Genomic DNA, 13613 nt, shown 5'->3' on the forward strand with positions numbered 1-13613 from the left:
CCCTCCACTTGGGTTCATGATGCTTTTGAACTTTATCAAATTGCATATCTTTTTGCTTATAAAAACTGCTAAACTTGCAAGTTGGAATAAAGTTTAAATGCAGATTTTGAATTTTGATTTAGTCGACGTATAGCTTCACGTGAATAGCTTTCATCATTGTGTACCAAAGATTAGAATTGAATGTCCTAAATGTTTATATGAATTAGCATTTAATTTTTCCTTTTTTATTTTTTTAATTAACGTTTCTTATATTATAAAAAAGTAAAAGAAACATTTGTTTATGACCGCGCGAAGCGCGAATAGATTTACTAGTTAGTAATAATAGAAGGGACGGTAGGTGGGCTAACTGACATTGTTGATAGGGTCAGAATATTTGCCAATTCTGGGCAGTGAATATTCGTTATGGAGCCAACCAGACATAATAGAAGATTTGTTCTTGATTAGTTATTGCATCTGCCGATGATTAATCTAATTCTATCTGTAATAAGGCCGTAAAGTGGAGCATACCATAAGTGAATTGTTTAAAGGCAAAAAACATTTGTTGGTTTTTTTCCCTTCATTCATAGGAGGAAATGATCTCACCACATTACATTTTCAATAAACGAATATAAACTTATAAAAATCTCAGGTAGGGTGTATATAGGTCGATTTGGATATTTTTCAGTTACTAAATCAAATTAATTGTGTCAAATTTTTGAATTTATATGCCAAATCAAACTAATAAAGGTCGGGTTTTTCAATCTCGGTTTTCTCGAATTTTCGACTTTCTCGAGTTTTTCGCATTGTTTTGGTTAAGTCTTTACAACATAAAACATATAACTTGTGGTACAAATATTTCTTTAGTTCTAGTAAGATACAATTATATAAGGTATTTTTCAAGAAAAACACAAAATGTTGATATAATTCATGACATTGTACTAAAATATTTAATAATAAAGATAATAAAATTATAATAAAATAAATATTACTAATTTATAAGTCATATGATCATGATCTAAAAGTACTAAGTCATGCTAAAATAAGTACGGGTAATACGTATTAGTTACACGAGTAACCACTTAAAAAAAGTAAGTAATGCATTTTCACTATCTAAACAAATGCGAAATAAAAAAAAAAATCCAACAATAATATTGTCATTCTTAATATTGAATTGAATTTCTTTGCTAGCAAGAGTGTTGATTTGGTTCGGGGAAAGGACATAAATGCTCTGGCGGAGTAAACTATTTCCACGTCGCTGCCCCAAACTTTATTTTTTACTGCCTGCCCCATCATTGCCCCAGTACATGATTACTGTTACGCGGTGTAACGACCCGACCAGTCGTTTTGAGTTCTAGCGCGTCATTTGGCTGTTTGAGGCCTCGAGTAGCTTCACTTCATGTTTTATGACTTATACATGGGGTCAGAATTGAATTTCGGAAAGTTCGGAGTGATTTCAGAAGAAAAATTCTCAATTCGGAAGCTTTAAGTTGTAAGAGTTGACCAAGGTCTGACTTTTGAGTAAATGACATGTAAATCAGGATTTGAAGATTCCAATAGGTTCGTATGATGATTTTGGACTTTGGCATATGTTCGAGTTGAGTATCGAGTGGTCCGGGAGTATTTCAACGCTTGTTATGGAAAGTTGACATTTTGAAAGTTTAAGAATTTCTAAAGGTTGATTTGAAGTGAATCTATGGTGTTATCCATGTTCGTTTGAGGTTCCGAGCCTTGGAATAGGTTCGTATTGTGATTTGTAACTTGTACGTAAAGTTTGGCGTCATTCTGGAATGTTTTGATATGATTCGACGCGTTCGTGGAAGTTTGGGAGTTGAAAGTTGAAAGAAAGATGTTGATCGTCGATTCATGATTTTGATATTATTTGTGGTGTTTTGAGCCTTTGGATAAGTTTTTATAAGGTATTGAGCTTTGTTGGTGTGATTGGACGAGGTCTCGGGGGGCCTCAGGTGTGTTTCGGGGTGGCTTCCGACCAAATTTAGCTCAGTTGTTGTTGGTGGTGCTGGTTTTGTTCTTCGCGAACGCGAGGGGTCTCACGCGTTCGCGAAGAAGGAATATGGGTCTGGGCCTTTTTGTTCTATGCGTTCGCAATGGGGAAGCCGCGTTCGCGATGTGTTGGGCAGTGTTACTCCGCGTTCGCGATAGACATGACGCATTTGCGTAAGAGAAGTTGGCCTGGTCGTGGAATTTTGCCTTCACGTTTGCGATTAGGCAGCCACGTTCGCGAAGGGTAGGCTGGTAAAGCTTCGCGTTCGCGAGCCCTTTCTCGCGTTCGCGTAGAGGAGTTTTGGAGCTGAAGCTGGATGTGCTTCGCGAACACGAGGTGATTTTCGCGTTCGCGATGAAGGTCGTTTAGGCAGTGTATAAAATTACAAAAACAGGTTTTGACTCATTTTATCTCAAATCTTCCATGGAAACCAAATTTGGAGCAACTTTGAAGGAGCTTTTTCGTCATCCATCACTAGGTAAGTAACTTCTACATATTGTGAGTTAAATACACGACTTATACATGAATTTTACATGGACTTAAACATTGAAATTGGTGGAAATTGTGAGATTTTGAAGAAAAGCTAGAATTTATATTTTTAGATTTTTACCACGAAATTGGACACGGGATTAGGGATACATTACATATTTGAGTTCGTGGTGTCATGGGTAATGTTCATCTTCGAAATGTTTTGAAATCCGGGTGTAACGACCCTACCGGTCGTTCTAAGCTTTAGCGCGTCGTTCAACGGTTTGAGGCCCCGAGCAGTTTCACTTCAGGTATTATGACTTGTACGGATGGCCAGAATTTAATTTCGGGAAGTTCGGAGTTTATTTGGAAAGAAAATTCAAATTTCGGAAGCCTTAAGTTGGAGGAATCGACAAAACTGGGATTTTTGAGTAAACAACCTCAGAATCGGGAATTGAAAGTTCCAACAGGTTCGTATGATGATTTTGGACTTGGACGTATGTCCGGATCGTATTTTGGATGACTCGGGAGCGTTTCAGCGCCTATTATGGAAATTGGCATTTTGGAAGAATTTCAAAAGAATTAGCTTGGGGTGTATTTTAAATATTATCAATGTCCGTTTGGGATTCCGAGTCTGGAAATATCTCCGTATGGTGATTCTGGTATTGGAAGCGCATCTGGAAGTGGATTTGGAGGTCCGTTGATCATTTCGGGGTCATTTGAAAAAAAATAAAAAATTGAAGGTTTTTAGAAAGTTTGACCCGGAGTGGACTTTTTGATATCGGGGTCGAATTTCGATTCCGGAAGCTTGAGTAGGTCCGTAATATCAATTATGATAGGTGCGAGAAAAGGAAGTAATGGATTTTATTTGGCAGAATGTTATATGCCGATTCGGAGTGCCAAAAGAAATCGTATGTGATAATGGACCACAGTTTATAGGCTCGAAAGTCACAAAATTTTTTTAAAGTTGGCAAATCAAACTAATAACTTCCTTACCTTATCATCCCGTGAAAAATGGACAAGCTGAGTCAACGAACAAGATTATTATTAATAATTTGAAGAAAAGATTAGAAGAATCAAAAGGCAATTGGCCCGAGGTGTTACCAGGAGTATTATGGGCTTATCGAACAAGAACAAAGACAGGCACGGGAGAAACACCATTTTCACTTGTTTATGGTTCAGAAGCCTTAATCCCAGTTGAAATAGGAGAGCCAAGTACGAGATTCACACAAGCAACAGAAGAATCAAATGATGAAGAGTTAAGAGCGAACTTGGATTTACTCGAGCAAAGAAGAGAAGCAGCTCTAATAAGGATGGCAGCACAGAAGCAAACTATTGAATGATACTACAATAGGAAGGCTCATCTAAGATACTTCAAGATTGGGGACTTCGTTCTCAAAAAGGTTTTTCAATCAACAAAAACAGTTGGAGCAGGAAAGTTGAACCCAAATTGGGAAGGTCCTTATAAAGTTCGAGGTATCGCTGGGAAAGGTGCTTATGAATTAGAAACCATGGACGGCAAGGTGTTACCTTCGAATTGGAATGCTGTTCATTTGAAGAAATTTTATTTCTAAGCAAGGGAAATACCCACGGTCAGGTATCACTTAACTACGATTTTGTTTTATTCAGTTAAATTATACTAACAATTTTAGATGATAGGCAAAAAGCTAGCCCATACCAAATGATGATATTAGACCTGAAAGACACGCGAGATACAAAATTATTCCTGATCTGGGTTACAACCTTTCTGATGGAAATAAAAAGGGTTAAGCAGTCATAATCTAAAAATATACCTCCGAGTCCCGTATGTATTTTCCTTTTCAGGAAATGGACCACATGAAAGGAACTATCAAGTGCTCGATATTTCATACTTCAAAACTCTAACACTTGGGGGACTATGGAAGGCAAAGAAGACTAAAAGAGTCAGAATTCAAGTCAAGCCTGGATCAACCCAAAAATAAAAAATCAAGAGCTAATCAAGAGCCAAAAAAAAGCCCGATTCAAAACCTTTGTAATAAGCTTTGATAAAGTATAAACTCGCGGATGTAAATTACAAGATCCTACGAGTACTTAGGTTAAGGGCAATGATTAGTCATGGGTTGCAAAATATACCCTAGAATTTTATGAAATTTGTTATAAGGAAAACAGTTATGAAAGAGTTGTAGATGTTGTACAAAAAGTTACTTGAATACATGTAAAGTGTTATATAATTTAAAAGTTTAAAATATGAAACTTCCTCAAATTATTCAATAAATCTCTTCGAAACATGTATTTTCCTACTTCTTTCATATACTTACACCAATATGAAGTTGAGACGTCTTCTTCATTAGTGTCGTTTATAAAAGGGCCCTCTTTTATAAAATTTGTGTCTATACCAAAATCACGAAATACTAAAGCATTTTTAAAATGCAAGTCAAAGAGTAAAACATAAAATCAAACGAAATATTATATAATAAACCTAGCTAAAACTAAGTATAAACTTAGTTAAAACCAAGGTATTAGTTTGATTACAAACCCCAAAACGGACCAGGGGTAAAAACTAGCCAATCATTCCAAAAATAAAAAAAACAAAAATAAACAAAACAAACTTCCCATCAAAAGTTCAAGAAACAAACTAAGAACATTATGGGGCAGAATCCAATATGGCATCATCAGCAGCGGGAGAAGATTCGACTTGAGCAGAAGAGGCTTGAACACCAACTTCACCAGGAGTAAGTTCATCACCTTCGGGAACTCCCACCTCAGGTGAGGAAAAGTTCTGACTTTGCTGAATTTTTTTAATAGTTTCCTTATCCTTTGCAATCTCAGCATTCAAGTCAAAGACTTCCTGGCTAGCCTCCATCAAAGTCTCGAGGCGCGTGTTCAGAAAAGTCCAGCTTACGTCAAGAGTTGATTTATCTTTGAGAGCCTCGTAGTCCTTCTCCCATTGCTCAATTTCAGCCTTCAACTCTTCTCTTTCAGTCAAAGAGGCATCATAAGAAGACTTCAAAGGGGCGAGGGATCTCTCCAAGAACTGGACCTTATCAGTAGAGGCACAGAGGTCTTCTTGAGCCTAGGTGAGTGTTTGAACAAGCTCCCCGGCATAGGTCTCCTTCTGATTAAGGAGTTCTTTCAAACCCCTAATCTCTTCGGTAGCTTTGGAAAGGTGCTCTGCAAATGAAGACTCAAGGATATCTTTATCTTTGCCAACTTGACTGGAAGAGGCTTTTTCAATTACCAATTCTGCCGCCATCACTCTTACTTGTTATTCCAAAGCACACTTCTCCTTATCTAAAACTTCTTTCTCAAACGGAAGACCCTCGTATTGTTCCTTCCAGTTGTCCGCCTCTGTACGATAATCGTTGACTAGCTGTTCAGTGGACAATTCTCTTCATAAGCTCCGTGTTTATCAAGTTGATCTACAAAAGAAAAAGAAGAAGTGATTATCAAACAAAGGTAAAAAATCACAAGGAAAATAAAGGAAAGAGCTAAGACTTGTACCTTCAAAGATGAATAAACAATATCATTCATCCACGTCAAGGAACTGTGGCTTTCCAACTTCGACTTCTCAACTGGGCCAAGCAGAGGTTTTAGCCATACGTCGGCTTGGCCAGAGTTTTTCAAAAGATTACCATCCTCGGGGACTTCTATGGTAACCTTTTTCATCATCCTATTGCTCGAGGAAGTGAAACTTCAACATGAGAAGTGGTAGCAATAGGGACAGTTGAGGAAGTGAAAACAGGCACGGGAGGAGCAGTAACAGCAACAACAGGAGCAAAAATCTGAGAATCAATAGGAACTGACACTCGAAAAGAGGCAAGGGGTACTTCTTCGGAAACAGGACCAAAATCTTCACTATCAAAACCACGGAAAAATAATTGATCGATAGAGTCACGAGGGGAAACATTCATCTCTTCATCAGAACTCACTAAAGTAGCACTTTCAGGCTCATTCACAGGAACTGAACTTGGAGGAGGGGTGGTTTCATCATCTTAAATAACGCGCCTCCTAGCCCGAGGCCTACACACTAAATAACCCTCTTCTTGTTCCTCTTCACACTCTAAGCCACGAGCTCCCTCCGCTTTTCTCTTTGATGAAGAATTTAAAATCATCTCTTGAGCAAGGGACAAAGAGAGTCTTGATGAAGTAATAGATGCGGCACTGACACCTCGAATGGGAAACCCTAGCAAAGGAAAAAGTTAGTAACCTCCAAGTAAATACAAAAGGAAGGAGGAAAATCAAAGAGAAGGATACCATGAGTCTTGACTTTCCAACCAAACCTATGAGAAATGTGTTTCCAAGACCTTTCTTTCGTAGGAGCAACCGACAACAATTTCTCTACCCAAGCACGGAAGTTTGGTATTTCTTCAAAAACTTCCATGGTTGCTAAAAAGAAAAGAAAAAAGCCACGAGATCGTAAGTTTCTTCTTCCCTCATAAAAAAAGAAGAGAGATACTTAAAAAAAACAACCTTACGTGCAAAAATCCACTTTTCTGAAAAAGGCATGTTCTCCTCACCCACCAAACCACTTGTGGGAGCAGCAACAAAATGGGCGTACCAGCCACGATCTCTATCATCTTCAGGGCTAGCCAAAACCCTTTTGCTTTTGGCCATGAGAGTAAAGACCCCTGAACGAAACAACTTAGGGGAATAAAAATGAATCAAGTGTTGAAAGGTAAAGGGTAAGGAAGCCAAATTAGATAGGTATCGTAGACATGCAACAACTCTCCATAAAATAGGACCAATCTGTCCTAAGCAAACATTAAAGAAACGACAAAATTCTATGATCGCTGGGTCAATAGGTGGTCTGAAACCTAAGGTAAAAGGATATGTGTAAACAAAAGAATAACTAGCCTGGTATGAAGTTATCCTTTGGTTTGAGCGAGGAACTAAAACTGGAAAATCAGATTTCCAGTGGCATTCTCTTCGCACAAGAGAAATCAAGCCATTAGTAATCTGGGAAGGATAGACATCGGCACGATCATAGAAAGTCATAGAAGTAACTTGGTTCCTGATCGATTCACGATCAGTAGAGAAAGAAAATTCTTGAGGAACAATTTCATCAACTGTTGGTTCTCGAATGGGTTCACTTGATTCCCTATTTCTGGCAGAAGATCTATGGGTTGAAGAAGTCCTAGTCCTAGAAGAAGAAGGAGTAACGATGTTGGTTTGGGAAGTAGAACCACGAATAGATACAGCTCCTAAACTACGTAATACCTCTTCTACTCCTAACAAGAGTAGTTGAAGGGGGAAGTTTATCTACAATTACTACTCTACGAGGATCGGGGTTTGATGAAGACATGGTTATACAAGAAAATAATGCGTGCTGAAGAACAAGAACGATTAAAGAAGAAAAATACTCTAGATTGAAGGTTTCATGAAACTAAAAGTGACTGATGCAGCCACAAGAAAGCCCTAAAAACCGTTGAAGAGTCGCAGACCCAATCGAAGAAGGCCACGTGGCACATACATTAAATGGAAGTGACATGCGACGTGTTGGTTTTGAAGAAGACGCAATGATACATGGGAAACGGTGGCAAATAATTCCCGCCATAAGTACGTACCACTTCCCAAATATTCAATTGCAGAATATTCGGCAAGTGGGAGGACTATCTGTATTGGTAGAAAATAAATAATACACGTGGAATTATATGTGGCTGACAGGGCATGATACATGGATCACTAAGAAGATGATAACTGGAGTGTAATAATTAAAAAATGCACGAGTTACAAGAGGTACTAACAAATCACTCACGAAATGAAAGGACAGAGTTGCTCGAGCCTAAATTGTTCAATGAAGAGACATGGATAGAATGAATCAAGACAATAAAAAAGGAAGATTCACGAATCTCCAATTAATGAGGAAGAAGAATCAGAATCGCTACAGAATCTTCATGAACAGTTACAATCGCCAATTATAACAGTTCATTTAATGTCATTAATGCTCATAATGACTCAGACATAAAAGGAATGAAACATTATATTTGTAAACCCCTATATAAGGGAAGAGAATTTCACTTGTAAAGGGACGTTCTGATTCTTACTGGAATACCATTACTTTCTTTTGTTTTCAATCAATTATTTCCATATTTCTTGTCACGTTTATTTCCTTTCATATAATTGAGAAAGTACGGAATTTCTTGGTTATCAGTAACCCGAGTTCTTCTAAAAATAGGCTTTGACCGAGAATCTTATCTTTTGGTTAAACAAATTGATTCCATTGCCGGAAATCTGATAATCTTTTTACTTTCCAAATCTTTCTCTCTCACAACCAAATCATGTCAACTATCAGTGACAACAACCAACAAGTAGAAGGAACTCCAGTTCCATCACCTCAGAGATCTCCACGCACTTCTCGAGAAGGAACACCTGAAAGATCTGCTACTCACTCGAATGAACAACATGGAGAAGAGCAGACCGTTGAGCAGGATGATGTGAAATAGTTGATCACTAAACACGTGAATAATGCTCTCCAAGCTTTCACGAGGGGACTTTACTAATGATACACTTCTGCACTAACTATGCCGGATCTGAGAGGTTAATTTGGTGGTCGTCTGGGCGCATAGGCGCAACTGCTGAGAAGACTTTATGGTGAGCTACATTCCACGCTACGTATCGCAGCCCACAGAGTCTCCAACATACTATTTACTTTATCCTGTCATATTTACATTCCGAACAAATGTTGTATTATTATTGTACTCCTTAGTAAATGCTCATGCACTTGTGACACCGGGTTTTAGGATGTTCTAGGATTTGTTTATGGTTTTATTAACCTCGATACACTTTTACTTGTATAATATTTAAATTGTATTGCTATACGACTTTAACGCATTTATGTCTCCGCCTAACAAGTTTCATGATTTTAAAAATAATAAAATAAATAACTAAGTTGTTACTTCACCGTTGGCTTGCCTAACAGTGATGTTGGGCGCCATCGCGACCTATAGTGGGTTTTGGGTTGTGACAGCTTGGTATCAGAGCTCTAGGTTCACTTGGGTCTCACGAGTCATGAGCGAGTCTAGTAGAATCTTGCGGATCGGTACGAATATGTATGTACTTATCTTCGAGAGGTTACAGAATTGTTAGTAGAACTTCCCTTCTTGATTCCTCTTCGTGCGATTTGATTCCATCAAGGCTTATGCCTTCATTTCCTTCCTACTCACACTTACACAATGTTGAGCATTTGTTATCATTGGGGCATCGAAAAGTTTCAGTGGTACTATAGATGTAGTGCATGATGTATCTCCCTGCGTATTCGAGCGAGCTATTGTCGTCGTCCTATGGAAGGGTGTTCTGCCATTTTAGCCCTGTATTAGTATTGTCTATGGTTTTGAGGCTATACACAGATTGTTATGATGTTCATGAGTGGTTATTGCGTAGTGTTGATGTAAATGGTAGGGTGCTTATTTATGGATCGCGACAGTAAATGACTCAAAAGGTGGATTTCTCAGTTCATGGTTTAGAGGTTCGACATTTAATTAGAGTGGAGGAAAGACAATCAGACTATGTATGTTTAGGTTTTGGATAATGGAGTAACGAGACTTGATAATTTCGAGCGTGGTGGAATTTTCATTTGTGGTGTGGTGTCGTCATCCTTGTTTGAACGCATTAAGGTTCGTCGGTGTTATGGTTTTCTTTGATTTGACTTCGGGGTCAGGGTGTGGTGAAATAGTGTCTAAGAAGCAGTTGTCAGAGACGGCGGTGTGTAGCAGTTTCAGAATCGAATCGGTGTTTTGAATGCTTATGGCTCGAGAAAGATGATCTTCGAGGAGCCTTAGAGTTGGTATCAATTTATTAGTTTAGGTGCTGCAGAGATGGATTGTGCTTTGAGGCAACATTTGGGTTATGAAGGATGAGGAAGGACATGGTGGGAAATGTCTCGCGGTGGTTGAATTGCTAGCATGTCAAGTATGAAAAGCAGAGGTCGAGAAGTTTCTTAAAGGAGATGGTTTAACTGAAGTGGGAGTGGTAGAGTAGCATATGGATTATGTGGTAAGATAGCCACATGCCTTTAGAAAGTTTAGAGCAATTCGAGGGATCATGGTGGACAATGACTAGGTCCACGGATTTTATTTGGGATGTTGGCTACTATGCTGAGGGAGGTTGAATATGACGGAAATGAGTTTTCTTTGAATGAAGAGGGGTGTAAAAGCTTGATTATTGTTATGGGATATGACGTAACTTCGAGTTTGGAAATGTATTGTCGGACTTTCAGTTGATGTCAATGGGGGATGAACTGACTTTTACAGCTGATGGGCGAGAATGAGCTTAGGAGGGTTTGGTGATTTCGTGGTAGTTGTACCCAGTGCAACTTTGTTGGAAGATGTTGGTATGGAATTCCATAGGTGGGCTATCTCCTGTGAGCAAGTTAGCGGTTGCGTGGTTTTGATGAAGTTTCTACGATGAGTTCTAATTTTTACCCGACAGAAGGTCAAACATGTGATTGTGGCTGATAATTCGAAATGTTCATGAAAAGTTTAACAAGAGATTACGAGAAATATGGCGGGTTAATGGTGCGACATCATGGTAATTAAGAAGGAGGAATCTTTGTGGGTTTTACATTTATGTGATTGTAGCTTAAAGCTAAGTGGGGGAGCCCACCATCTACGATTGGGTCCGTTGTGTGGTTAAGGATCGAGTTTTTGCAGTAGATTATGAAAGGGACTTGGAGTGTTTCTATGTTAGCACCGGGCTCTACCGTGTGATGTTAGAGAGATGGAAGAATATAACTTTGGGTTCGTAGGGGATCTTTCTAAATAGGTGTACCAGTTGGAGATGTTATTGTGTGCATAAAGAGGGTATGATATGGTTCATGGGTATTGGGACGATGTGGTCTTGTGAATTGGGTCACTCGAAATGAGTGTTGTTGGGTTTCATTACGTTTTGAATGAAGCTATTATTATTTCTAAGGCAAGTCAAGAGTAGATTGGAAGAAGTGGGGTCAGTTAGTAATGGTTTGAATCAGCATGATTGTGGCAATGATCAGTTCCTTCGGCGTGTTAAGTTATACAGGTGGTTTGTGGTTGTACGTGCAGGCTTGACAGCCACTATGATTTGATTGATTTGGGAGGTATGTGATTCAAATGGCCTTGTTATGTATAAATGGATCCCGAAAGAGTTATGGCGATTTAGACCACAACTTGAGGTTTGTAATTTCTGCGGTTATGGGAATTTAGTTGTGTGTTGCAATGGTTCTTCTGAAATGAGTTAAGTGAAAGGTTTCTAGCCAATGAAGTGTTTATTCTACTAGTAGTTCAGGGGTTCCGACGAATTCTTGTATTTCGCATAGCGACATGATAGGTGTAGTTAGAGGCATGGGAATTGAAAGTTGAGGATCAAGGTTGCAGCTCGGTGTTGATAAGAATGTCACAAGCTCGGATGAGCAGGGAAGAATTCAGGTGTTCAGAGTAAGCGGGCATTATCTTAGTGTCACCTGAGAATGGTGTTCTTTAGAAGATGCATTGTGTACTGATTTGCGGATTCTTGAATTTGCTTTACAGAATTTGTACGGTTGGAGGTATGGATGTGCAGGCTTTGCTACCTTGGTGCGGAAGGTCATGGGAGTATAACCCACGGGAAAATTGTAGAAGTGTGACTTGTTAGTCACTTGATTGTTAAGGATTGAAACCAAGTATAGAGATTAGGGTACTATTACTAATGTGAGAGCTTATGCTTGAAAGGCGCTCTATTCCTTTGGTTGTGGTCTGCGGGATTTTGTTCCAGATTTGATGGCTACTCGTATGTGTAATAAATAGGGTCATTGTGGATCCTTGAAAGGTTGTTGGCCTAGTATGGAATGATCAGAACCGGTTTGAGGTCCGTTGGCGGGTCTAATGTGAATGTGTGCTCTACGTCAGGACGGATGTGATCATTCAACATAGCATTACTTACGCAGGAGCCTTCAGGCGTTGGATGTTATTACCGTCGTCAGCTATTCCATGTAATACTCTCTTGTACCAGGTGGGTTGTGAGACGACTTGATTATTCGCATGTGTGTTGTGATCCCGTGTAGCTTGTGGTGTTGTACAAGCAAGATGGCTCTCGAGATGCAGGTCATTTATTGCACCTTAGTCGTGCTTGGGTTTTTGTAGCGTATGGCGCTGTCCATCTCCCCAAAATTTGTATTATGCCCTTGGCGTGGTTGTGGTCGACATTCGGGCATTTCGTAAGTATAAGCATTTTGGCTTGATGAGTGTTTCCTTATTGATCGTTATGTGTGGATCGGGTGGCACGCCGCCACGGGGACATTGTTTGGATCGGGTGGCATATTGCCACATGTATGTTGTGTGGATCGGGTTGCACGCCGCAACAGTGTCATATTTGGATCGGGTTGCATGCCGCAATAGTGAGATGTTGAGTACGGTTCCCTATACTTATTTTTGTGTGTCTTGTTTCTCGTCCCCGAGAAAGGTTTATAGCATCTGTTGGCCATTTTATTCGTTTCGCGGGCTGGGTAGTTCTTTGCCAGAGTTCGTTCTTCCTTATGAGTCATATTCGGATTGTAGCTTGTTGGCACATTGATGGCGTCATATAAGATTTAGACGGTGTTTGAGGTGGCTTATTTCCCGAGCAACTTGTATTGGGTGAGACGAGATTTTTGGACCTGAGATCAGTGCGATCAGAGTTATGTAGGGTATAATAAAGAGGAAATATCATTATTCAGTTCAGAATGAGGTAATGGTTCTTGTTAGGAGGAGAGACTCCATGATTTATTGATTCGGCAGGTGGTTATGAGTTTCTACACATCTCGTTTGTCATTGCAGTATTGCGAGAGTTGGAACGAGGCTTACATGTGTTATGAGGCATATTGCACGCATTGGGTTAGTGAATTTGCAGCTGTTGTGCTTGGAGGAGGTTACCATGTGCAAATGAGTTATGCGACGCATTGTGTGGTATCAACATGGGTGCTTGATCATGTGTTGGTTCAGTGTGTGGAGATTCATAGGGTGTTTGTATGTTAGAATCGCGTCTCGTGGAGAATTCAGGATGTTGGAATTTGGTTCTAAGTCTTGTTAGCTAAGATTATAGGGAGGATCTTCAGTCTGGCTCGAGCTAATATGCTCACATGGATTGTGGTGGCACGAGTAGGTGCACGAGGTGTTAAATAGTAATTTTTGACAACTTCGGAACAAATCTTGGAACATTCAAGGACGAACGTATGTTTAAGTGGGGGAGAATGTAACGA

The sequence above is a fragment of the Nicotiana tomentosiformis genome, chromosome 5 (assembly GCF_000390325.3).
Source record: "Nicotiana tomentosiformis chromosome 5, ASM39032v3, whole genome shotgun sequence".
NCBI lineage: Eukaryota > Viridiplantae > Streptophyta > Magnoliopsida > Solanales > Solanaceae > Nicotiana > Nicotiana tomentosiformis.